Source organism: Tachypleus tridentatus, chromosome 9 (genome assembly GCF_004210375.1).
Source record: "Tachypleus tridentatus isolate NWPU-2018 chromosome 9, ASM421037v1, whole genome shotgun sequence".
In the NCBI taxonomy this organism is placed as follows: Eukaryota; Metazoa; Arthropoda; class Merostomata; order Xiphosura; family Limulidae; genus Tachypleus; species Tachypleus tridentatus.
This window is the reverse complement of record NC_134833.1, coordinates 56,771,242-56,796,390: the sequence shown is the minus strand read 5'-3', so window position 1 is coordinate 56,796,390 and position 25,149 is coordinate 56,771,242. Positions and strand designations below refer to the sequence as shown.

Here is a 25,149-nt window from a genome sequence, read left to right as displayed (position 1 = left end):
TGTCAGTTCATAAAATCTACTCTGTGATGTAATGCTGTAATGACAGTTCATTGTTCAACTATGTCTACAAAAATACTTCAGTAAAATCTACTCTGTGATGTAATGCTGTGATGACAGTTCATTGTTCAACTATGTCTACAAAAATACTTCAGTAAAATCTACTCTGTGATGTAATGCTGTGATGACAGTTCATTGTTCAAACTATGTCTACAAAAATACTTCAATAAAATCTACTCTGTGATGTAATGCTGTAATGACAGTTCATTGTTCAACTATGTCTACAAAAATACTTCAATAAAATCTACTCTGTGATGTAATGCTGTGATGACAGTTCATTGTTCAACTATGTCTACAAAAATACTTCAATAAAATCTACTCTGTGATGTAATGCTGTGATGACAGTTCATTGTTCAACTATGTCTACAAAAATACTTCAGTAAAATCTACTCTGTGATGTAATGCTGTGATGACAGTTCATTGTTCAACTATGTCTACAAAAATACTTCAGTAAAATCTACTCTGTGATGTAATGCTGTGATGACAGTTCATTGTTCAACTATGTCTACAAAAATACTTCAGTAAAATCTACTCTGTGATGTAATGCTGTGATGACTTTTCATTGTCAAACTCTGTCTACAAAAATACTTCAATAAATTCTACTGTGTGATGTAATGCTGATTCACAGTTCATTGTTCAACTATGTCTGTGATGACAAAAAAAATACTTCAGTAATATCTACTCTGTGATGATATGCTGTGATGACAGTTCATTGTTCAACTATGTCTACAAAAATACTTCAGTAAAATTTACTCTGTGATGTAATGTTGTAATGACAGTTCATTGTTCAACTATGTCTTCAAAAATACTTCAGTAAAATCTACTCTGTGATGTAATGCTGTGATGACAGTTCATTGTCAAACTATGTCTACAAAAATACTTCAGTAAAATCTACTCTGTGATGTAATGCTGTGATGACAGTTCATTGTTCAACTATGTCTACAAAAATACTTCAGTAAAATCTACTCTGTGATGTAATGCTGTGATGACAGTTCATTGTTCAACTATGTCTACAAAAATACTTCAGTAAAATCTACTCTGTGATGTAATGCTGTGATGACAGTTCATTGTTCAACTATGTCTACAAAAATACTTCAGTAAAATCTACTCTGTGATGTAATGCTGTGATGACAGTTCATTGTTCAACTGTGTCTACAAAAATACTTCAACAGAATCTATTCTGTGATGTAATGCTGTAATGACGGTTCATTGTTCATATATATCTACAAAAATACTTGAATAAAATCTACTCTGTGATGTAATGCTGTGATGACAGCTCATTGTCAAACTATGTCTACAAAAATACTTCAATAAAATCTACTCTGTGATGTAATGCTGTAATGACAGTTCATTGTTCAACTATGTCTACAAAAATACTTCAGTAAAATCTACTCTGTGATGTAATGCTGTGATGACAGTTCATCATTCAACTATGTCTACAAAAATACTTCAGTAAAATCTACTCTGTGATGTAATGCTGTGATGACAGTTCATTGTTCAACTATGTCTACAAAAATACTTCAGTAAAATCTACTCTGTGATGATATGCTGTGATGACAGTTCATTGTTCAACTGTGTCTACAAAAATACTTCAATAAAATCTACTCTGTGATGTAATGCTGTAATGACAGTTCATTGTTCAACTATGTCTACAAAAATACTTCAGTAAAATCTACTCTGTGATGTAATGCTGTAATGACAGTTCATTGTTCAACTATGTCTACAAAAATACTTCAGTAAAATCTACTCTGTGATGATATGCTGTGATGACAGTTCATTGTTCAACTATGTCTACAAAAATACTTCAATAAAATCTTCTCTGTGATGTAATGCTGTGATGACAGTTCATTGTTCAACTATGTCTACAAAAATACTTCAGTAAAATCTACTCTGTGATGTAATGCTGTGATGACAGTTCATTGTTCAACTATGTCTACAAAAATACTTCAGTAAAATCTACTCTGTGATGTAATGCTGTGATGACAGCTCATTGTTCAACTATGTCTACAAAAATACTTCAGTAAAATCTACTCTGTGATGTAATGCTGTGATGACAGTTCATTGTTCAACTATGTCTACAAAAAATACTTCAGTAAAATCTACTCTGTGATGTAATGCTGTGATGACAGTTCATTGTTCAACTATGTCTACAAAAATACTTCAGTAAAATCTACTCTGTGATGTAATGCTGTAATGACAGTTCATTGTCAAACTATGTCTACAAAAATACTTCAATAAAATCTACTCTGTGATGTAATGCTGTAATGACAGTTCATTGTTCAACTATGTCTACAAAAATACTTCAGTAAAATCTACTCTGTGATGTAATGCTGTGATGACAGTTCATTGTTCAACTATGTCTACAAAAATACTTCAGTAAAATCTACTCTGTGATGTAATGCTGTAATGACAGTTCATTGTTCAACTATGTCTACAAAAATACTTCAGTAAAATCTACTCTGTGATGTAATGCTGTGATGACAGCTCATTGTCAAACTATGTCTACAAAAAATCTTCAATATGTGATGTAATGCTGTAATGACAGTTCAATGTTCAACTATGTCTACAAAAATACTTCAGTAAAATCTACTCTGTGATGTAATGCTGTGATGACAGTTCATTGTTCAACTATGTCTACAAAAATACTTCAGTAAAATCTACTCTGTGATGTAATGCTGTGATGACAGTTCATTGTTCAAACTATGTCTACAAAAATACTTCAGTAAAATCTACTCTGTGATGTAATGCTGTGATGACAGTTCATTGTTCAACTATGTCTACAAAAATACTTCAGTAAAATCTACTCTGTGATGTAATGCTGTGATGACAGTTCATTGTTCAACTATGTCTACAAAAATACTTCAATAAAATCTACTCTGTGATGTAATGCTGTAATGACAGTTCATTGTTCAACTATGTCTACAAAAATACTTCAGTAAAATCTACTCTGTGATGATATGCTGTGATGACAGTTCATTGTTCAACTATGTCTACAAAAATACTTCAGTAAAATTTACTCTGTGATGTAATGTTGTAATGACAGTTCATTGTTCAACTATGTCTACAAAAATACTTCAGTAAAATCTACTCTGTGATGTAATGCTGTGATGACAGTTCATTGTTCAACTATGTCTACAAAAATACTTCAGTAAAATCTACTCTGTGATGTAATGCTGTGATGACAGTTCATTGTTGTAATGCAACTATGTCTATGTCAAAAATACTTCAGTAAAATCTACTCTGTGATGTAATGCTGTGATGACAGTTCATTGTTCAACTATGTCTACAAAAATACTTCAATAAAATCTACTCTGTGATGTAATGCTGTAATGACAGTTCATTGTTCAACTATGTCTACAAAAATACTTCAGTAAAATCTACTCTGTGATGTAATGCTGTAATGACAGTTCATTGTCAACTATGTCTCCAAAATACTTCAGTAAAATCTACTCTGTGATGTAATGCTGTGATGACAGCTCATTGTCAAACTATGTCTACAAAAATACTTCAATAAAATCTACTCTGTGATGTAATGCTGTAATGACAGTTCATTGTTCAACTATGTCTACAAAAATACTTCAGTAAAATCTACTCTGTGATGTAATGCTTTGATGACAGTTCATTGTTCAACTATGTCTACAAAAATACTTCAGTAAAATCTACTCTGTGATGTAATGCTGTGATGACAGTTCATTGTTCAACTATGTCTACAAAAATACTTCAGTAAAATTTACTCTGTGATGTAATGTTGTAATGACAGTTCATTGTTCAACTATGTCTTCAAAAATACTTCAGTAAAATCTACTCTGTGATGTAATGCTGTGATGACAGTTCATTGTTCAACTATGTCTACAAAAATACTTCAGTAAAATCTACTCTGTGATGTAATGCTGTGATGACAGTTCATTGTTCAAACTATGTCTACAAAAATACTTCAGTAAAATCTACTCTGTGATGTAATGCTGTGATGACAGTTCATTGTTCAACTATGTCTACTATGTCTACAAAAATACTTCAGTAAAATCTACTCTGTGATGTAATGCTGTGATGACAGCTCATTGTCAAACTATGTCTACAAAAATACTTCAATAAAATCTACTCTGTGATGTAATGCTGTAATGACAGTTCATTGTTCAACTATGTCTACAAAAATACTTCAGTAAAATCTACTCTGTGATGTAATGCTGTGATGACAGTTCATTGTCAAACTATGTCTACAAAAATACTTCAGTAAAATCTACTCTGTGATGTAATGCTTTGATGACAGTTCATTGTCAAACTATGTCTACAAAAATACTTCAGTAAAATCTACTCTGTGATGTAATGCTGTGATGACAGTTCATTGTTAAACTATGTCTACAAAAATACTTCAGTAAAATCTACTCTGTGATGTAATGCTGTGATGACAGCTCATTGTCAAACTATGTCTACAAAAATACTTCAATAAAATCTACTCTGTGATGTAATGCTGTAATGACAGTTCATTGTTCAACTATGTCTTCAAAAATACTTCAGTAAAATCTACTCTGTGATGTAATGCTGTGATGACAGTTCATTGTTCAACTATGTCTACAAAAATACTTCAGTAAAATCTACTCTGTGATGTAATGCTGTGATGACAGTTCATTGTTCAACTATGTCTACAAAAATACTTCAGTAAAATCTACTCTGTGATGTAATGCTGTGATGACAGTTCATTGTTCAAACTATGTCTACAAAAATACTTCAATAAAATCTATTCTGTTATGTAATGCTGTAATGACAGTTCATTGTTCAACTATGTCTACAAAAATACTTCAGTAAAATCTACTCTGTGATGTAATGCTGTGATGACAGTTCATTGTTCAACTATGTCTACAAAAATACTTCAATAAAATCTACTCTGTGATGTAATGCTGTAATGACAGTTCATTGTTCAACTATGTCTACAAAAATACTTCAGTAAAATCTACTCTGTGATGTAATGCTGTGATGACAGTTCATTGTTCAACTATGTCTACAAAAATACTTCAATAAAATCTACTCTGTGATGTAATGCTGTAATGACAGTTCATTGTTCAACTATGTCTACAAAAATACTTCAGTAAAATCTACTCTGTGATGTAATGCTGTGATGACAGTTCATTGTTCAACTATGTCTACAAAAATACTTCAATAAAATCTTCTCTGTGATGTAATGCTGTGATGACAGTTCATTGTTCAACTATGTCTACAAAAATACTTCAGTAAAATCTACTCTGTGATGCAATGCTGTGATGACAGTTCATTGTTCAACTATGTCTACAAAAATACTTCAGTAAAATCTACTCTGTGATGTAATGCTGTGATGACAGTTCATTGTTCAACTATGTCTACAAAAATACTTCAGTAAAATCTACTCTGTGATGTAATGCTGTGATGACAGTTCATTGTTCAACTATGTCTACAAAAATACTTCAGTAAAATCTACTCTGTGATGTAATGCTGTGATGACAGTTCATTGTTCAACTATGTCTACAAAAATACTTCAGTAAAATCTACTCTGTGATGTAATGCTGTAATGACAGTTCATTGTTCAACTATGTCTACAAAAATACTTCAGTAAAATCTACTCTGTGATGTAATGCTGTGATGACAGCTCATTGTCAAACTATGTCTACAAAAATACTTCAATAAAATCTACTCTGTGATGTAATGCTGTAATGACAGTTCATTGTTCAACTATGTCTACAAAAAATACTTCAGTAAAATCTACTCTGTGATGTAATGCTGTGATGACAGTTCATTGTTCAACTGTGTCTACAAAAATACTTCAGTAAAATTTACTCTGTGATGTAATGCTGTAATGACAGTTCATTGTTCAACTATGTCTACAAAAATACTTCAGTAAAATCTACTCTGTGATGTAATGTTGTAATGACAGTTCATTGTTAAACTATGTCTACAAAAATACTTCAATAAAATCTACTCTGTGATGTAATGCTGTGATGACAGTTCATTGTCAAACTATGTCTACAAAAATACTTCAGTAAAATCTACTCTGTGATGTAATGCTGTGATGACAGCTCATTGTCAAACTATGTCTACAAAAATACTTCAATAAAATCTACTCTGTGATGTAATGCTGTAATGACAGTTCATTGTTCAACTATGTCTACAAAAATACTTCAATAAAATCTACTCTGTGATGTAATGCTGTGATGACAGTTCATTGTTCAACTATGTCTACAAAAATACTTCAGTAAAATCTACTCTGTGATGTAATGCTGTGATGACAGTTCATTGTTCAACTATGTCTACAAAAATACTTCAATAAAATCTTGTTCTATGTCTGTGATGTAATGCTGTAATGACAGTTCATTGTTCATCTATGTCTTCAAAAATACTTCAGTAAAATCTACTCTGTGATGTAATGCTGTGATGACAGCTCATTGTTAAACTATGTCTACAAAAATACTTCAGTAAAATCTACTCTGTGATGTAATGCTGTGATGACAGTTCATTGTTCAACTGTGTCTACAAAAATACTTCAATAAAATCTACTCTGTGATGTAATGTTGTAATGACAGTTCATTGTTCAACTATGTCTTCAAAAATACTTCAGTAAAATCTACTCTGTGATGTAATGCTGTGATGACAGTTCATTGTTCAACTATGTCTACAAAAATACTTCAGTAAAATCTACTCTGTGATGTAATGCTGTGATGACAGTTCATTGTTCAACTATGTCTACAAAAATACTTCAGTAAAATCTACTCTGTGATGTAATGCTGTGATGACAGTTCATTGTTCAACTATGTCTACAAAAATACTTCAATAATATCTACTCTGTGATGTAATGTTGTAATGACAGTTCATTGTCAAACTATGTCTACAAAAATACTTCAGTAAAATCTACTCTGTGATGTAATGCTGTGATGACAGTTCATTGTTCAACTATGTCTACAAAAATACTTCAGTAAAATCTACTCTGTGATGTAATGCTGTGATGACAGTTCAATGTTCAACTATGTCTACAAAAATACTCAATAAAATCTCCTTTTTGATATAATGCTTTGATGACAGCTCATTGTTAAACTAAAATTTCAATAGAATTATTTTTTTGATAGATGACAAATATTACTGAATGTCAAGTAGATGTTTATCGTTGTGGAAATGTCAGACAATTTTAGAAAAGCTTGAAGTCTCAATAGCATTTCGCAAGAACTATCAATTTTACCTACCTGCCCGGAAAGTGGGTATTTTTAAAAGTATTGATAAGAGGAGAAAAAAGTTTATTTTCCTGTTGTTAAAAAAATATCCATTACTTTTTCATGTTATTCTTGTTTCACAAGCCTACACAAGAAACGACTATGAATATTTTTTTCAAACCGAGACAAACATACTAAAAGAGGAAAAGATATTTTATTTCTTTTTTGTCGCAACTGGCCAAGTTTTTATTCAAAGCCTACAGCAAATACGGCTAAATATACTATGCTAAAATCAGTGCACAGGTACTAACTAAACTCATTAGTAGGTTGTAGAGCTGATGAATCTTGAAATTAGAGATTTCTGCCCTTTAAAAGTTTATAAATTTTTCTTCGCTTCCAACATAATTTCTTTGAAGCCATTTAAGTGACGTTATACTAGTCGGAAATGCTTTGTTGTGTTAAAATAAACAACGTGTATTTTTATGTGTCTCCAGTGTTATTATAATTCATTATAGTTTTACAAACAGCTCCGAATATTTTACTGAGAACTGGGAAAAATTAACAAACACAGTTCTGAGTATGTCGTAGTGTAGTTTTATAATTAACTCAAACGTCTTAGTTTTTTCTCCCTGAAGAATTTTTTGAAATCCTTCACTTTCTGCCATTGAAAAAAGTTTGACGGTTTACTATAGTGCATTAACTGGAAACTGGCACGTTGAAGATTCACCATTTTCTAAGTTTACCGTTCTACTTTGTCTCGATGTAATTTTCTTTAACTATTTCAGAGAGTTTTCTAATAGTAGACCATTGTCATAGTAGATTTCTCTACTCTTATGAATGTTTGATTTATTTTACTAATTTTCGCACTTCGCTAAAATTGTGAGTACGTATTTTTATGCTATTTTATTATTATTATTTATATTTTTGTAACATCAGCTAAAGAAAAATCGGCCGGGTATTTCGCACCCAAACCAAGACAGGTCTGAAACTCTGTTAGTGTCCATGACATATTGAAAAGGTTGATTGCTTTTCACTGAAAGTTGATTTACGTAAATATAAATAATTAATATTTGCGATATTATTGTAAGAGACGTCCTTTGCACTCGACGCTTGTTAAACGTGGGTTTTTACGAAACTTCAGGCAGAAAAAACAAAGTTGGCTCGATGAATAATGGTTGTCGCTGCAGCACTAAACTGTTGATAAAGATATAAGTTCAACTGAATGCATAGCTCAAAATTTATTCTTCAAAAGTGACATAAAAAGCGTAAGAAACTAAATAATTAAAAATTCTTCAAATAGAAAGGGGAAATAAAGATCGTCAAAAAGTACAGAAAAATTTGAATTAAAATGAAAATATTATATTAGTTAAGCCTACAATAGGAATTTTATAAAAATGATCACACTAAACTGGAAATATGTCTACGTCAAAGTATTTTCTTCTTTGAATTAAATAATTACCCCTTACTTATTAGGTAATAGAAAAATAAATAAACATTTGTAGCAATTAAAACTGAATATTTACTATTATTGTCACACACACGCCTTTTGGTAAAAAACAAACAAATTGTAATTTAAATATATCTCGTTCTTGAGCGATTCAAGGTCGGAATATTGACTCGGAATACAAAAGCACATCGCTGCGGTATCTTTGATGGCTAGGCGGGTTAAGGCGTTCAAATCGTAATCCGAGGGTTGCGGGTTCGAATCCCCGTCGTTCGTACCAAACATGCTTGCCTTTACAGCTGTGAGGGCGTTATAATGTGTCGATCAATCCCACTATTTGATGGTAAAAGAGTAGCCCAAGAGTTGGCGGTGGGTAGTGGTGACCAGCTACCTTCCCTCTAGTCTTACACTGCTGAATTAGGGACGGCTAGCGCAGCTAGCCCTCGAGTAGCTTTGTACGAAATTAAAACAAACAAACAAACAAGCGGTATATTTGAGTATTTGACTATTTATTAAAGCAGTTGGCCATATTAACCAAGTTATTTTAATACTATTAATTTGATCGTTTATCATTTTCAAGTCAAATACATCCCACTCCTGTCTTGTGAATCAGAAACTGTTTGATGTTTACAATCTAAACTTGAAACAGTGGCTTATGCTGCAACATGCTATTATTTGAATTTAAGTAGTGGAGAGGGAAAGTTGATTGACGACTGTTCGTAATGTAGAAGTTATTGATGTTGTAGCTATTCTAAATATCGCGGAACAATAGCTCCTATTCTTCATGCAGTAATCTCAAACTTTGCTTTGAAAATCTTTGAAAGCCACAGGAGTAATTTTCTTTCACTGATGACTAAAGTCTGTAGAAATAAAAGTTTTCATAGATTTTAATCCCTTTATTATTATAGCTTCAGTGTAGAATGAAGGCAGCAAAGCAATGAGTACTGCCTTCGTTGAATTTATCGACAGCTAAGCCTACTTGGGTATAAAATTTTATATTAAACTTACTGATAAGTTTCTTAAAGAAAGAACATTATTTTTTGACTTAACGAACAATTTTGCGACACTACTATTTCGAAGTATATCTTATGTAATAAAATTAGAAGAACTTTTTACTGTATTTTGGTTTAGTATAGTGAAACATAATTTACAGTTTTTATTGCGTTTTAATGCAATACAGTAAGTCATAAAACACATGTTTACTGTATTTTGACACAATAACATAGCCATGAAGCATAATCCAGTGTAATACTGTAAGGCAGGAAACAATATTTATTGTGTTTAAGTGCAACATAGTGAGTCATAAAATACAATTTAAACTGTTCACAAATGAATGAGTTAGTTCGTTGATTGGTGCGTGGTAGTTAACTTACGGACGTCCTTCCTAAGAAATTATACTGTAATAATGAATATGAGGAACAAATGTTGCAAACATTGCAATTTATAAGTTTCTTTATGTTTAGGCGTAAAGCTACACAATAGATAACCTGCACTGTCCCAACAGCGGGTATTGAACTCTAATTTTTGAAGTTATAAGTCACATGTTGAGTTGCCAGGAGGCCGAATATACAACTTATTGTGTACATAAATAGCGTATGTAAGAGCTTAAGCAAACAATATACAAATATATTACTTTCCATTGTTAATGCTGTTGTTTTCCTAGTACAAAGCTACCCAATAAGCGACCTACACTTTCTCTACCATGGGAAATCGAACCTACATTTTTAGCGTTGTAATTCTATAAACTTAGCAGTGACTAGCCTGTGGACGTTTCCTTTGTTGATTTGGTCTGACGAACCAATTGTTTTTTTTTGTGATTTTGTTTTGTAAAGTGTAAATCTTCTATTCGACAATACCCGGCATGGTCAGGTGGTTAAGTCACTCGACTCATAATCTGAGGGTTCCGGGTTCCAACGTTATAATGCGACGGTCAATCCCAATATTCCTTTGTAAAATAGTGGCATCAGAGTGGGCGGTTGGTAGTGATGACTAGTTGCCTGTCCTCTATTCTTACACTGCTAAATTAGGAACGGCTAGAGCAGACAACCCTCGTGTAGCTTTGCGCGAAATTCAAAAAACAAACAAACAAAATAATCAATTCAACATAATCTCAGCAGAGAAGTTACGTGCTCGCTATCTGCAAATGTAATTTGAACGAAAAAAGGCCCATAAAACTTATACATCCAATTAGCGAGGCTAATGCGAAAATAATTTTGAATCTATTCAACCAGTAAATTTAAATTTAACATAATTTTGCTTAATATTTGCCATTTATGGGAAACAAATTATAGAAAGAATATTTAACACCACGTAGGAATTGTATTTCTTTGTAGCAAGCATCAAAATTGTGTGTTTCTTTTAAAATGTGGTTATTTCGAAAGTTTTTAATGCCAGGCCTTTGGGAATTAGTTTTAATGCATTGCTAGTTGAGTTAATAACTAAACTTAAAATGAAATGAACGTAGTTGATATGTTTAGATTCGTCGTGTTTCTTGTTCAGCCGCTGCACAACGGCACATAAAATAGCTCTGAACAAGAGCTTAAAGTTCCATCATCTCTTGACTGATTGAAACCGATTTCAACTTGGAAGGTTAAACCATTTTGATTGGTGTATTTGATCACGCTCAAGATCTCATGGATTAATCTACTATAATTATGTTTAAAAGAATTTCAATTTGAGAGTAAGTTGGAAGAGATACTGGTAGTAATTAAATCGAATCGGGTATATGCTTACCCCATGTTTGATATTGCTGGTGCACAAAATTATTGCTAATAAAAAGAAAAAATAGCTCTCATAGATTAATTTATTCTAATCCTGCCTAAAAGAATCTTAAATGCTGCAGCTATTGAGGATTCCATTTTGTTTTATGTTGTTGTTTTGTTGTTTTGAATTAAGCACAAAGCTACACAATGGGCTATCTGTGCTCTGCCTACTACGGGTATCGAAATCCAGTTTTTAGCGTTCTAAGTCCGCAGACATACCGCTGAGTCACTAGGGGGCTTTTGTTTTATGTACTATACACATTAATGGCATAGTTTGTTTGTTTTTTTTTTTTTTAATTTCGCGCAACGTTACACGAGAGCTGTCTGCACTAGCCGTCCCTAAGTGAGCAATGTAAGACTATATAGGGAAGGCAGTTAGTCATCAGCACACACCGCCAACTCTTGGACTACTCTTTTACCAATGTATAGTGGTATAGGTCGTAACATTATAATGCTCCTAACTGCAGGGAGGTATGATTCTACTATGACTAGGAGATATGTTTCTACAACTATGAGGTAAGAATAACCCATGTGTTGGTGATAGTCTTTTTTTCTCCTAACTGCCTTCCGTTTGGTCCATAAATTTAAAATTAGGGACAGCTGTGTTTCTTTTACCTTAAGAAAATTAAATAATATTAATTCGATATTAATAAAAAAAATCATAATATTATTTCGGGTCTAAAATGACTTGAACGAAATGTTTGAAACTACGTACGGGTCATTCACTTATTATAGTTTAGACAGAAACATTCGTTTTCCAAATAACTGATCAAATAACAGTGAGTCAATCAATGTTGTATCTGCTGTGTTTTAGCCAGCTAACTTTCGTCGGCACTAGTTACAGTAGTTTTTTATAATGTAACTAAGATCCAACTTTAAACTCTTAGTATGTGGTGTTTGACTTATTTATAGTGAAAATTTTAAATAATTGTAAATTGTGTTTCACTTGTCTATTGTTTGTTTTGAATTTCGCGTAAAGCTACTAGAGGGCTATCTGTATGCCGGGTTATGCCGGGCCTTCTTAACTTATCTAAGTCCATTTTTAGAATAAGATGGCACATTGTGTTTTACTTTAATTGAGTTTCACAAAATTATTTCACACTGAAAATAAATAATATAAAAACGTTCACATATATTGAGAAATCTCATTTTGGCTATACGTTGCTATGGTTGCTAATTTTAAACTTAAACAACGCTGAAGGTTATAGCTCAGTAAAATTGTGATATATTTTTCCCTTTTTGAAACCTAACAAATATTCTGCAGATTGAATTAGCATATAGGCCAAACCCGTTTCTATATAAACGTTTGATAGAAATGTAAAGCAACTTTTTAAACTTCGTGTACCAACCGATAGAGTTCTCTCAAGTTTTATAGGTTACTCGAAGAATACGATTTTTCACATCAGAGTTTATTATGTTCTTGACATGGTTTATGTTCCATAAAAACAATTTCACGCAAGGAACTTCAATAAAACTCAACAGACCATATAGAAATTTTATTTTAGAGCAAAAAACTTCATACAGATCTAGAACAAACACCAACAGAACCTATTGAAGCATTTGTATACTTTGAAGTTATCCTAGAGGACATTTGCTTTACTTCAAATTATTAATATTTGTCATTACTACTGCAGTGCTTTATTATCATTTTCAAACTTGCAAATACGGATTCGAAATTACTTTTTTTCAGCACAGAAGAAAATGGACAGGATAATATCTGAAACAATTGCTAGTTATATAATTTAAAAGAGAGTTTTAATTGTTGTTGCAATTATGAGACAATAGTTATATGAATGGTATATTTAATACGTGTTTGGTTTACTCATAGATTAGATAACATTAAATCGCATTGATAAAGTACATAATAAATATGTTTTTATTACTCATAGACTACATCTCCGCCCTCTAGCAACAAGGTTATAGATCTTTCCTCTGTTACTGTGGTGGAAGCGTGGTATTAGATTTTACGTATATTACACAGTAAGTAATATATTACGTTTAGTTTGTTTTTTAATTTCACGCAAAGCTGCACGAGGGTTATAAGCGCTAGCCGTCCCTAATTTAGCAGTGTAAGACTGGATGGAAGGCAGCTAGTCATCACCCACCGCCAAATCTTGGGCTACTCTTTTACCAACGAATAGTGAGATTGACCGTCATATTATAACGCCCCTACGCTTGAAAGGGCGAGCATATTTGGTGCGACCGGGATTGGAGCCCTTGACCATAAGATTATGAGTCGAACGCCTTAACCAACCTGTGTTTTAGTATAGTTTTAAGTTTTTTAACACAGTAAATAATATATTAATTTTTAGCGCGGTTTTAATTTTCTAACACAGTAAGTAATATATTACGTTTTAACACAGTTTTAAGTTTGGTATTAAGTTTCTACTCCGTTGTTAAGTATGGTATTAAGTTTTTATTGTAGAGATATTTCTCTCTGAAGTACCTTTTTGTTAGTGAACAACATGTTTTGATATAATGAACACAAATGTCCAGTTCTCTACATTAAATACGGACTTATGGTCCACTTGAAAGTGAAAGTATTCGAACCGTTGTTATCAAGGTTCTACCTTGACATCACAAGCTCTCTTGTTTAATAATATCTTATAAAACGCATATTAAAAACAAAACTGGGGCACCCAGCCTGTTACATATTATCGTATTAGGAACAGAGTAAAAAATATATGCATACTATCATTATAAAACAGGGACAGTGGTAATCAAAGAATTGGACAAAATCCTTGTCACTTGTTACCTTACTTGTGGACATGGTGAACTACTTATAAACCTCAAACTGAGAAACATCATAAAAACGTAATTATTAGTAATTAAATAATACTATGACAAAAAGTGTTTATTTTTCATTGTAACATTTTTTAAATGTCGTAATTACTGATGATAAATAAGTGTTATAATGGCGATGGGAATAGAAATTACGTTGATCTTTATTGCATGAAGGACATGCACATGCGCCCCTCATTTGCACAGCGGTTTGTCTGCGGATTCATACCGCTAAAATCTAGGTTTCCATATCCGTGATGGGCAGAGCACAGATAACCAATGGTATAGCTTTGTCTTTAATTCCAGACAAATAAAGAAACACACACACATGTACTAATTATGAAATAAATACAAATCCTCAGAGTTTGGGCGGAGTGTCTAATAGTGACTAACGTGCCGGAGTATGGATATATGGTTCTAGCGTTCCTTTACTGGGAAACAAAATAATTCTGGACCTTTTAAAAGGGCTCATTACGTTAGATCAGTAAGTCATGTGGCAAGCATAAGCAGTATAAACATGTAGTAGAATGGAATCTATCAGCACTACGATTTGGCACTGTTTGGTGTTCGTAGGTAGTGTGATGTTGTGAAACGTTGATAGCTTTTGAGATGGTTATTCACTCAGATCACAAGAAAATTATTAAGTCGGAGATGTAGATTTTTTTTTTTAGATGAACATATCCCTCTTACTTAATGGCATTAATAAACAAAGAAATGTGGAATAGTCTGGGGTACCAAGACTATTCAAAGAAGGACCTGCAACAATTCGTGCTTAATACTTGATAACTGTTAGTGAGCAAACATCGCTCACGCACGCCAGATAAAATTATTTGCCTCTAAAACGAAGTCAACATGGCTCATGAAGATAAAAACTTTCAGTCTCTTACTTTTACCTGTCGTCTTCCTCAAGCAGCTTAATAGCAAGACCCAGAGACTATGGAGTTTTGTGCAATGAAATTACGTTGCTAAGCTATTATTAAGACACACATACCTCATATAGAACAAAACTAGACTTGAAGACTTGGACTGTAAGTACGAAGTGAAGCTTCAAAATCGTTTCAATATAACTTACGCAACGTATGTATACCTATACAAGGGTAGCAACCAAATTCCACATTTTGGTCAGAAAAAATATAACCTTAAAGTTATATTAACTGTCGACCAGTTAGTTACATTCCATCTGGTCTATCTATTCAAAATTATGGACGGCCAGTACAGATAGCTTTTAAGCAACTTTACGCGAATATCTGAGAAAAAAAAAAAAAACATGAAAAATGTTGACGTTTCATCACACTAGGCGGTGAAGAATTAGTTATTTTTCACCTGTTGGCATATTTGGCATTCCTAGAGTTCGTGTGTCTACAAAACAGTACAGCTTAATTTATGATGACTATTACTATTTATGACAGTAATTAAGTTTGTATTCTAATTTCCGTTATTGTTCAACTTGAGACATCAACCATTAAGTCTGTTAAGTAACAGATGTGTTGTTTATGAGCTTAACCAGAATAAAGCCTACCTCATTAAAGAAGTCAACCATAAACATTATATCAAGAGAATAAAATAGCAATTTTTTTCATTCTCAACCATTGATAGCCAGCCCATGGAAAGCTCTGTGGTAAAATATGTATTTATGCTTAATTATATGTACCAATACATTTCTGTTGTGTATTCTGTTTTTTGTGTGTTCTGTACTATATTGTGATGACACAAACTAAGATGTTGTGTATTTATAAATTGGCTAGAATGTTATTCCAGATATTTTTTTACACATCTTTCTATTCTTTAATTTAGTTACATCCCAATCGTCAACCTGCACTTCCTCACAGAGCACGCGCTTCTAGTCTATTCATACAAGTCTTAATAACAAACTGAATATTCATGAAAGTACATGTTCATTATAATATATTTGCTGATCATAATTATAGTTAACTATATTGTATTGTGGGTTTTGAATATGATCTAATGAGTAATATAATGTCATTGATTTGTTAACAAAAAGCTGTGAAATTGATTATCTGCGTTCTGTCCATCGAGAGAAATTGTATACCAAGTTTTAGAATCGTAAATTCGTAAAATTATCGTTGATCTATCGGGAGGGAAGTAAGCATTACATTACGCAGTATTTTAGTAACCATTATTCTGTAAAAGGTTTGAGTAAACATGAAACCTATTTGTCTGTTTTCATGTGTTAAGACACTAGTTACTAGATTAACTTTCGCAGGGTCTCAGAAAGTGTTCTGTTTAAAGAGTAAATAAAACCAATGTTTTATCACTTGCTTTTGAAGTTCATATGTCACGCTGTGTTGTAGCCTACAGATTGAATAATTATTCTTATGATTCATAGCATGTGCACGTCTTACTTACGTCACGACAGTACAAATTGCAACGTTAAACATCCTTTATATGAGGTCATTTTAGTTGGTTTGTTTTTTGAATTTCGCACAAAGCTACTCGAGGGTTATCTGTGCTAGCCGTCCCTAATTTACCAGTGTAAGACTAAAGGGAAGGCAATTAGTCATCACCACCCACCGCCAACTTTTGGACTACTCTTTTACCAACGAATAGTGGGACTGACCGTCACATTATAACGTTCCCACGGCTGAAAGGGCGAGCATGTTTGGTGTGACCGGGATTCGAACCCGCGACCCTCAGGTTACCGGGCCGGTCAGTGTTTACTGACTGATAGACAACACACTAGTATATAGTGGTGCCAATGGTTAAAGCAGTGACCACTCCAGTAGGCCTGGCCTGGCATGACAAAGTGGGTCAAGGCGTTCGACTCGTAATCCAAGAGCGCGGGTTCGAATCCCGGTCGCCTCAATCATGCTCGCCCTTTCAGCCTTGGGGTCGTTATTATATGACGGTTAATCCCACTATTCGTTGGTAAACGAGTAGCCCAAGAGTTGGCGGTGGGTGGTGATGACTAGCTGCCTTCCCTCTAGTTTTACACTTTTAAATTAGGGACGGCTAACGCAGATAGCCCTCGAGTCGCTTTGCGCGAATTTCAAAACAAACAAACCAACAAACCAGTAGGCCTTTTGACCTTTTTCGAGGAAATTATTCTTCAGTTATAAGTTCGTTACTTTTGCATTTTCTACAAAATCTGGCTTTTAAATGTCTTACTTAATTTGATTTGGTTGTGGTTCAGCACAAATCTATAAAATGGGCTCTTCTCTGAGATATGTACCCGTCAATGGCCAACAGCAAACTCTCTTTGCTAACCTGAAAATGACCAAAGAAAGTCGAAACGTTGTTCTGTACTTTATTCTAATTAAAATTTTAATACCCATGTTAGCCGTCTCTAAAATATATAAAAATAAAGTGTTGCAGTGGTGTCATTTGTAATGAAATAAACTTTAGAGAAGAGCATTTTATTTAATGTCTTGAAGTAAAATTATAAAGGAAAATACATTAAACATTTTTGTTATTTATTACTCGGTTTTGTTTTCCTGTGAGTAGAATAGCAAAATATAAGACAACCAGATGACTCAGTAATAAGCCTAATTGGTTAGCATTACTCTAACTCGGGGCTCCAACCCTACGGCACAGGTACCACGTTTTACAACTTCGGGTTTAACAAAAAACAAGCGTTTGACTTGAACAAAGCCGAAAATGTCCCTTAAATCGGTAAACTACAAAATTAAATCGAATTCCAATAGATATAGTTAGTTGAAGTTATTTGTGATGACGAGAAACCACTCGAGGTAAAAATGTACCTCAGGACAACTGGTATGGGTATTAACACTTTTACAACTAAAGCAGAGAACAACGTTTCGACCTTCTTAGGTCATCTTCAGGTTAACAAAGAGAGAGTTTGCAATTCACCGGCACATGTCTTATGGACGAGAGTGTAAATGGGTTCTGGACTGTTGTGGATGTTGCAGTTAGATGTTAGGTTATTAGGTATAAAGGTGTTCCTTTATATTGGTTTAATTTTGGTTTTAGTTGTTGGATAAGTAAGGCTGTTTTTATTTGGTTTCTTAATATGTTGCGTTTTTGTTTTGTTTCATGTGCTGAGTCCCAGTAAATGTATAGTCCAATATGGGTGATTTCCCTGTGGATTTCTGTTTTGAATCGTGTATCGATTCTTGTGATCTTCAGATTGAGAAATGCTGTTTGGTTAGTTTTTTGCTGTTCACAAGTGAACTTAATGTTAGTCTTACATTTTCTCTAAGCTAGTGACGTGTCAGCTCTGACGGATTTAAAATGGTAACAGTAAGATTTCCGTATGTTAATGATGATACCACCTATATACTCTGCAATCTAATGATAATATCAGCTGTACACTCTATATAACTTAATGATGATATCAAATATATAGTCTATAATGTAATAATGATATCAACTACATATTCTATACCTTAATGATCATATCAAATATATAGTCTATAATGTAATAATGATATCAACTACATATTCTATACCTTAATGATGATATCAACTTTATACTCTATAACTTAATAATGATATCACCTGCATACTCTTTAATGTAATGATAATATCAACTATATACTCTATAATGTGATGATGATATCAACTATATACTCTATAACGTAATGATAATATCAGCTGTATACTCTATAACTTAATGATGATATCAACTGTATACTCAATACCTTAATGATGTATCAACTATATACTATATAACTTAATGATGATATCAACTGCATACTCTATAATGTAATGATGAGATCAGCTATATACTCTACAATTTAATGATATCAACTATATACTCTATAATTTAATTATGATATCAACTATGTACTCAATAACTTAATGATGATATCAATTATATACCATATAACTTAATGATGATATCAACTGCATACTCTATAATGTAATGATGATATCAACTATATACTCTATAACTTAATGATGATATCAACTATGTACTCTATAATGTAATGATAATATCAACTATATGCTCTGTAATGTAATGATGATATCAACTATAAACTCTACAATGTAATGATGATATCAACTGCATACTCTATAATGTAATGATGACATCAACTACATACTCTGTAACTTAATGATGATATCAACCATATACTCTCTAATGTAAATGTGATATCAGCTAAATACTCTATAATACAATGATGATATCATCTATATACTCTATAACTCAATGATGATATCAACTACATACTCTATAATGTAATTATATCAGATATATACCTCTATAATGTAATGATGATATCAACTGTATACTCTATGACTTAATGATGATATGAAATATACGCTAGTGATTGTATTATTTATGTACCTGTAAATATCATTATTATATGAACCTTTATACGTAGACCGTAGCATCAATTGAACATATTGTAATCGTGACGCTGATATCATGAGCTGTTTGCATCATACTTTTATGTTACTATAAAGATAATTTCAAATTTTCATTTTTGCTTACATTACTCATACAGTTTTAGCCAAGTTATTTCTATTTGTCTTAATTATTCTCTCATTACTTGAAGTTCGTGGTCATTACAATGTTTCAAATGAATGATATATAGATATTGTACACCTAGTGCCACGTACGTCGACGATAAAACCAAGCATAATTCAAAGAAGCGATTTATATAATTAAGTGTTTCATGGCGTATCGAGCTTTTAACAAAGAGGTAGGGACAACATTGTACAAGTGCAATAATTTTCTTATAAAACAGTAAACATAGTTAAACCCGGTTGTTTATGAATCAGATTATGTTGGTTTGTATGAAATATTAAATGTGTTTTATGATGCATCAGTTCCAAGTTGCTTATGCGAAGTGTGCTTTTTCATAGCTCAGTGGTAAACGACAAACTTTAAACGCTAAAAATCGAGTTGCGATACCAGCAGCAAACATGACATTCATAACTCATTGTGTAGCTTAACGCTTAGCAATAAATAAACAAAATTAGAGTCGTTACACCCAACGAAAGTATAGCTGTTGAAACTTTGGATTTTATTTGTTTTACTAACTCAGAAGTCTGTAGTTCTTTTGTTTAAAGCTAATAATTAATCTTAGGACTAAACGTATTTTGTCTACTTTTTTCTTGAACTTCATTACAGAAAGCCTTCAACTGAACATCTGTAAAAAGTAATAAAAAAGCATTGAAATAAATTATATAATTTTATCGCCAAATTGAGGGCTGTCGTTTTACTTATCACACAAGTTTAAAGAAGAACAAATTGTTTCATTTGATGTAATATCAACTTTTTCAATAATTTACCTAAAATGAATAGAGCCCGTAGTAAAAACTAAACACAATATGTGTATCGTGTTCACTTACTTATGCCGGCATAAAATGAAAAAAAGAATTAGTAATTCTATTAACTTTAATTGTCATCATTGATGTAGCTGAAATACTAGAAGATCTTGGTTGTATTACCATTACTCGATTAACGTGCAAGAGAGGCTTAGCTCCATCCAAAGCACGAGCCCTTCTCCATATAATTGTGTCACAGTTAGTAGGTCAGTTAGCGTTCTACCGTCTTTAATTTCCAGCCACTGACCACAGTGAAGCAACTGCCCAGGAGGAGACACTGACTTTTTACTTTGTTTTAAAATGATTATCTCTTATTTATTTTAAAACTAAGAACCACATATAAAAATGTTTATTTTAATATTACTTCTGCTTCTACTACTATTATACACTTGAATAGGTAGGTTTGCATTAACTACATCACTGGTTGTTTTTTTTTTTTACTTTGACATTCTCTTCAAGGCTATGTTGTTTTCTTGTGAGTATTAAAATAACAAAAGCTGATTACTACTGGAAGATTTGGGATAAAAGATGCAGTCTTTAAATACTCAACACCACGTGAAAAATTTAAATAACGTATGCAACTTTTAGAAATGTTAAGGAATTAGCGTTTATTTTTCACCGTCCACAATGTTTTAAAATGAAAGAGACATCATTAGTATATTATAAATGGAACAGAGTGGAGTGTGGCAGTTGGATGAAACAGCCATTTAATGACCAAAAACCAAAGTTAAAGAAAACTCTGAATTAACTAAATACCAACAGATAAAGGAACCCTGAATTAAATACCCAGGGTCACTTACTACCCCAACAGACTCACCAAATGATAAACCTTCTTATCGGTTTATCTACTGTCCCGCCAAATATTCAGTTCTCTCACCAACTGGTTCAACTCTTTCATCAACTGAATTAACCCATTCTCTAACAAAATGTTCAACTGTCTCACCAAATGACTCAAACTGCTTACCAACTGACTCATTTATTTATCAGTTAGCTCGACTCTCTTACTATCTGATAAGCTTTCTTAAGAATTATTTTACTTTCTCACTACCTTATACAAATCCTTAATCAATTGACTTGCCGTCATTCACTACATAAATCTATAAGAAAAGGAAACACATGCATGGATAGTTTTAAACTTTCATTGTACATGTTAAATAAAACCCTAACTTCCACGTTAATTAGTCTTCTAAAAATATGTCTTCTAAGAGAATATACTTTGAAAATTCATTGTTTTATAGTTGTTTTCTTTCGTTGAGTTCCCGTACTTAATCAATATGTTAATAAGCAATTTCCAACTATTCCAAAAAAAGATTATGAATTACAACAGTCATTACATGAGTTCTTATCTTCTGAAAGAAATATAAGTCTTCTTATATTAAAAACATCCGCTATAGAAAATAGATCAGTTTCCATTTTTCCGGTTGAATAATATTAATTAAGTATACAAATTAATCAATTAAACTAGGTAAATTATGAAATTCTGTGTAAAGATAATTACAGTGTTTACATTAAAAATTATTTTAATGCGTTCTAAAATACTACAGTATAATACAGGACAGTTACTACATACAATATAATGTACTACAGTTACTGCAGTGTAATGTACTAAAGTTATTACAACGTTACGTACAACAGTCACTACTCTGTTATGTACTATAGTGACTGCAGTGTAACGTACTACAATCACTACTGTGTTATGTAATACAGTTACTGCAGTGTAATGTACTAAATTTAATACACTGACTGCAGTGTAACGTACTGCAATCACTACCATGTTATGCACTACAGTTACTCCACTGTAACGTACTACAATCGCTAGTATTGTGTACTACAGTCACTAATCTGTTATGTACTATAATTATTGCAATATAATGTACTACAGTTAATACAGTATAATATACTACAGTTAATACAATGTGAACATAATACAGTAACTGCTATGTAAAGTATTACATATACCACAGTGTAATTATTAAAACTGTCTAGCATAATATAATAACAACGATGTGAAGTACAACAGTATGAACGTAATAATTACAATGTAAAGCAATGCATTTACTACAGTTTAAGTTATCGTTCTAGAAACAGGGTATAGCATCAGTTCATATTTTTTTTCATTTCAATAATATTGTTAGTGTTATCTCATGTTCTTGGTAGCTCTGTTTTCCTAATGTACGTACGAAATAGATGTACAATAAATAAGTAATTAAGGTTCCAGGATAAATCTATCGCCAATTACAAAATTTTTGTCGATATTTTATTAAGTCTATCAGACTACGTACAGATTTCCAATGTAAGTACTGTGCGAGAAGGAAATCTCGACATGTAGAATTATTATGATTCATATTTGTTAAAACTGCCTTCACATGTAGTGATTGTCAAGCGAATTATGATTCTGAACAATGTAGAAACATTTAATAATGTCACAAGTATCTCTTCTTTTATGAATTATTATACAATTTTCTAGAACTGTAACGTTTAAAAACTTAATTTTAATTAACGAAACAGGATTTAAAATTGTGTTAAAAGTCTCCTAAAAATACAGAGTTTTGTAATATAAAGAACAAGAACTGAATATCAAACATTATATGAATATTTTATCCTTAAAACAAATCTAACATCGTGAAAAAAAACAAACGAAAAACAAATACACAGCTTGAATCAAGAAACCATAAAAATATAATATACAAACAAATTAGTTCAACATTAGTAAACCATATAAATAAAGTATAGAAATATGTAAGAAGCGTACAGTCACTATAATTTTTATTCGAATTTATAAAATTGATTTTTATAAAACGCGCCATTTCTCTGGATAAAAAACTTAAGTTTAAGTAGAAATCTTGACGTTTGGTAAGAATCTTGTAATCACTTCTCACTGCCACATTAAAAAAAAATTTATTGGTGCATGGACTGGAAAACGTTTGATGTCGTAAGTGGTTTAACTTTTATAATTTATGAGGTAATTTCAAATCAAAGGTGACTGAAGTTTACCCATGAAGTAATACCTCATGGTGAAGATAACTGACATCCATCCATGAAGTAACACTTCATGTATAAGATGACCGAAGTCCACCCATGAGGTAACACTTCATGTTAGATTTGTTATAATTTATATTCCTTACAAATCTACTTACACATGTATTTATTTGTTCTGTTTTAAACAGATGCTTTAAAAAAGTTAAAAATATACAGAACACGTGTTAATGGAACTGCTTTTACAGTTAAATACGTTTCTTCAACAGCTTAACCAGTTAGTTTCCACCTCATCGTCTTTTGTATATTTTGGTTCAACAACTGTGCTGTCTCGTAGTTTTTCGAACACAGAGCACTCTTTGACAATGTGCCGTCTCTTAGTCTTATCTAATACAAGATATATTCTGTTAACCTGCTAGCCTTATTCAAAATAGTGTTGTCTGTTAATCTGTTACTAGTCGCTTTAACTTACTAACAGTGATTTTATTGTAACTTTTTTGTCACTTGACACACGAGAATATTTTATCTACTCAATAATGACATTAACTGCTACATGTCCTAATGATCAGTTGGTTTCTCTTTATGGTATCAAGATCTTAGGTACCATTTTTTCTTTATTCGTTTTTGGCGACGTAACGGCTTCTGGAAGTTTTTTCTTCACATAAGATACTAACTAACGAGAGATCTGTGTAAAAATATTAGTTGCGACCAGATGGACAAAACTTCACATTAAGAATTCATGATGTGTTGTGTTTTTTAATCTTATAATACATGTTGACCATTACCAAAACTAATAGTACCGGACTTCAGTATCCATATTTAAACAAATGTTAAAATCTACTCTTTGGACCAACTTTGAGTACTAATCAAAGCTTTCTCAAACTCAAGGTTTGTAAAACACATTTAACTCTAATGTTTCATTTTACTGATTTGTAAAGTATGTTTCTTTAAACTTTTTTGAATAGTGTGTTTCGCTGTATGGTACGTGTAACATGTTTTATTCTACTGGATGAATATAATGTTTTATTCTACTGACTTCCCCGTGGATCAGTTGACAACGTAAAATGAAATATCTACTATCTGATTTTCAAACGTGTTTGATATTTAATTATATTTACCTGTAAAACATTATGTTCCGGTTTAAAATATTGCAGAAAACAACATTAGGTCTTTGTTTAAGTCATTTCTAAATGCGTAATGATAAATAACACATACCAGTTATTGTAGACTTTACTGTTTCCGTGCTGTAGTGAGCCTGAATAATCAGAGATTTATCAGGATCACTGGGGCCTGGCTCTTCAAAGTCTTGTCTTCTCCGTCTCTGAAGCAAAGTCAGCCTGGGCGTTTCTTACTAATCCGTGGGAGCCTCCACTATCTCTACCCAGCATTCTCGTTGATATGCGGCGACTGCTGCTCATGCGTGTTTATTGTGAACTTGTATATGTGAAGAGGTAGAACTAATGCTACCATTTTAGTTGTCAACAAATGGCTGTATGGAACAGGATGCTGAACAGCTCTGGAAGGAGATGGTAACCTAGACAGGACGATGGCATATCTTATTTAAAGATGAAATTAAATGTGTGTTGGATGGTTTGGTTAAACTTAAATATAATTATTTTGGTGAGACAACAAGAAATGCCAATCAACCTATGAATTCGTGAACTGGAGTTATAGTATAACCATAACTATTGGAAATTAGTTACCG

At 32.3% G+C, this 25,149-nt stretch overlaps 1 pseudogene across 3 annotated transcripts in view; it reads right to left on the bottom strand.

Moving 5' to 3' along the window:
* The window catches only part of LOC143225286 (sex peptide receptor pseudogene), a 130,850-nt pseudogene extending 106,040 nt beyond the window's left edge, over window positions 1-24,810 (bottom strand). For all 3 annotated transcript variants that reach the window (XR_013013768.1, XR_013013769.1, XR_013013772.1), the window contains exon 1: window positions 24,660-24,810. The product of XR_013013768.1 is annotated as a sex peptide receptor pseudogene, transcript variant X1 (transcript). The remainder of the gene's footprint in view (window positions 1-24,659) is intronic.
* Between the last annotated feature and the right edge of the window lie 339 nt (window positions 24,811-25,149).